The sequence below is a fragment of the Tupaia chinensis genome, unplaced genomic scaffold, assembly GCF_000334495.1.
Source record: "Tupaia chinensis unplaced genomic scaffold, TupChi_1.0 Scaffold138390_1, whole genome shotgun sequence".
Classification (NCBI taxonomy): Eukaryota; Metazoa; Chordata; class Mammalia; order Scandentia; family Tupaiidae; genus Tupaia; species Tupaia belangeri.
In genome coordinates, this window is record NW_006198287.1 from 2,351,713 (window position 1) to 2,354,347 (window position 2,635).

Genomic DNA, 2,635 nt, shown 5'->3' on the forward strand with positions numbered 1-2,635 from the left:
CCCCCCCCCCCCTCCCCCCCCGGGAACCCCCCCCCCCTTTCCCTGCCCTTTCCCTGCGGGCCCGGCTCCTGCCCTCATCCTGTTGGCCCGTACCCCCACCCCGGATGCCTTGTATCCTGTCCCCGCGGGTCTCAGACCTCTGGCGCCCCGCCTGCCCGGTGCCCCACCGCCCCGCCACAGCTCTCGGTCCTCCGCTGCAGGCCCCTCACCCTTCTTCCGGTGTGTCCTCCAGTGTCTGCCTTGGCTCTTGGAGATCCTGCTGATGGCTGGCGGGAGCGCACCGCCCGAAGAGGAGTTCCAAGCCCCGCCGGCTCTAGGGGTGCAGAACTTGCGGACTGAGGCCTAGGAGTGGGGTGCAGGTCGCCAAAAGTGGTCCCAAAAGCGGCCACCTATCCAAGAGAAATTCTGCAGGACCCCCTTGCCAGATCTAGCCCCTACGTGAGTCTATTCATTCAGAAATATTACCCTGATTGGGGCCGGCAGGTGGCCTGGTGGTTAAGGATGCTGGACTCCCACATGGTCAACAGAGACATAGAGACAGAAAGCGAGAAATCACCCCCCCCCGGGGGGATAACCACACCGCAATGCCCCGGCGTGAGTTTAAGGTACCGGTCCAGTACATGGGAGTTCAGCGACATAGCCATTACGCTAACTGCTGGTCCCAAATAAAATAATTCTTAATAAAAAGAAACATTACCATGACTAGGGTGTGCAGACAGCTGGCCTCCCTGAAGAGCTTCAAAAGTCCCTTTTAGAGTTACCTTACCATTCCTATAATACAGTCCAGCAGCTAAGTAGTGATTTTTTTTTTTTTTTTAGGAGACACTAACTTTTCTGCCCCAGGTATTTCAGCCTCAGGAGATTGGTATTAAAATGTTAATACGAGGGGAATTTTTGGTATGGGGGTGTGCACTTGCTTCAGAGAGAGAGAAAGAGAAATCAGTCCCCAAAGGGGATGGGCACACTGCAATTCCTTCTCTATTTTCCTCTGAGTATTTTGGGCATGTACGCATAAGTGCCTGGCATAGATTTTCAAACTTCTAGTCCTAGGACTCGAAGCATGTAATCCACCATGTGGGACCCAGCCACCTTAAGCACCATGCCACTGGCTGGCCTGGCTCATGCTGTATGATGCCTTTCAAAAACAAAAAACTTATTTATTTTTATTCAGTCATTTATTTTATTTTGGCCAGAGACACACACACACACAGAGAGAGAGAGGGAGAGAGAGAGAGAGAGAAAGTAAGAATGTAACCCACCAGGTCTGGGACTCAAACCATGGTCAGCCATATGGGAGTGCCCAGTGCCTTAACCCTTAACCACCACACTGCCTGCCTACTGGTCCCTGTGCGATTCCTTTTTTTTTTTTTTAATGATTATTTATTTTGTTTTATTTCTTTATTATTATTATTATTATTATTAAATTTGACCAGAGAGAGAAAGGGAAAGTGAGTAAGCAAACTTCCAGGTCTGGGACTTGAACCATGGTCGGCCATGTGGGAGTCCAGCACCCCAACCACCATGCCACCTGCTGGTCCCACGATTCCTTTTAAATGGCCTTCTAGAGTAGGCAAAATCAATCTATGGTGGAACAAAATATCACACTTGTGGCTGCCTCTGGGGATGGTTAGGGTGAGAGATGCCTGGGGAGGGGCCCGAGATGACGACTACATTCTATATCTTAGCAGAGGTTTGGATTACACAGGTGTGTACTACCAACACTCATGAGCGGGCACTTCAGATGTGTGCGTTTTGTCATTGTAGGTATACTTTCCAACAGAAGAAGCCGCTGTCCACAAATACTGGACTCTGTTAAGTGACATGGTTGCTCAAGGGAATTTACAGGTATCTGCGGTTTACTTGGAATGCATGAAGATGATGGAGGGAGGAAAGGAGGGAGGCAGGGGTGGATGGATAGATCTGAGAGAGAACTAATGCAGTAAAATAATCATGGTGGAATCTAGGTGGTGAGCATACCAGCGTCCATGGTAAAATTCTGCTTGCTTGTATCTTGAGAACTTCCATAACAACACGTTGAAATAAAGTTCTGATCTTATAAGCACATGACACAAAAACAAAATATGAAATCAAATCAATGCTGTAAAAACTGTTCTTCAAGGGTGAGCTCACATATCCCATTTCCCCCCAAATTGGCCTAGTTAGTTACCTAATGAAAAACATTCATTCCTGGGCCAATGACACTGGTATAGTGATAATGAAATGCTTTCCAATGCTGGACCCTGGTGAGGTTCGAGTCTAGAGATTGTCTTGGTTTTGGTTTTTGTTTTTGTTTGAGAGATTCTTGCTACAGGGTGTGTGCGCTTGCTAGAGAGACAGAGACAGAGAGCCAGAAATCACCCACCAGTGGGGATAGCCACGTACTAATCCCTTCTCCATTCTTCTCCCAGGATTTTGGGCATGCACACACATATGCCTGGCGTGAGTTTCATAGGCATTGGATCCGGAACTCGAACCACAGTTAACCATGTGGGAGTTCAGTGCTTTAAGCACCACTCCTGGCTCCTGAAGGTCTTTCTGTATACACCAGATAAACATGCCTAGGATCTGGGCTGGCTAAAGCTGAGGTTGAACTGTAGTATGAAAAACTTGTCAGTTTCTGTATCTCTCTCTCTTT

General features: G+C 48.4%; 1 long non-coding RNA gene across 1 annotated transcript in view; it reads left to right on the plus strand.

Annotated features, from left to right (window-relative positions):
• The first annotated feature begins 52 nt into the window (after positions 1–52).
• Positions 53–2,635, plus strand: part of LOC102489437 (uncharacterized) — a 154,567-nt gene continuing 151,984 nt past the window's right edge. Inside the window, exons 1-2 of the long non-coding RNA XR_336399.3 lie at positions 53–438; positions 1,765–1,845. This is a non-coding gene — a long non-coding RNA (uncharacterized LOC102489437). The remainder of the gene's footprint in view (positions 439–1,764; positions 1,846–2,635) is intronic.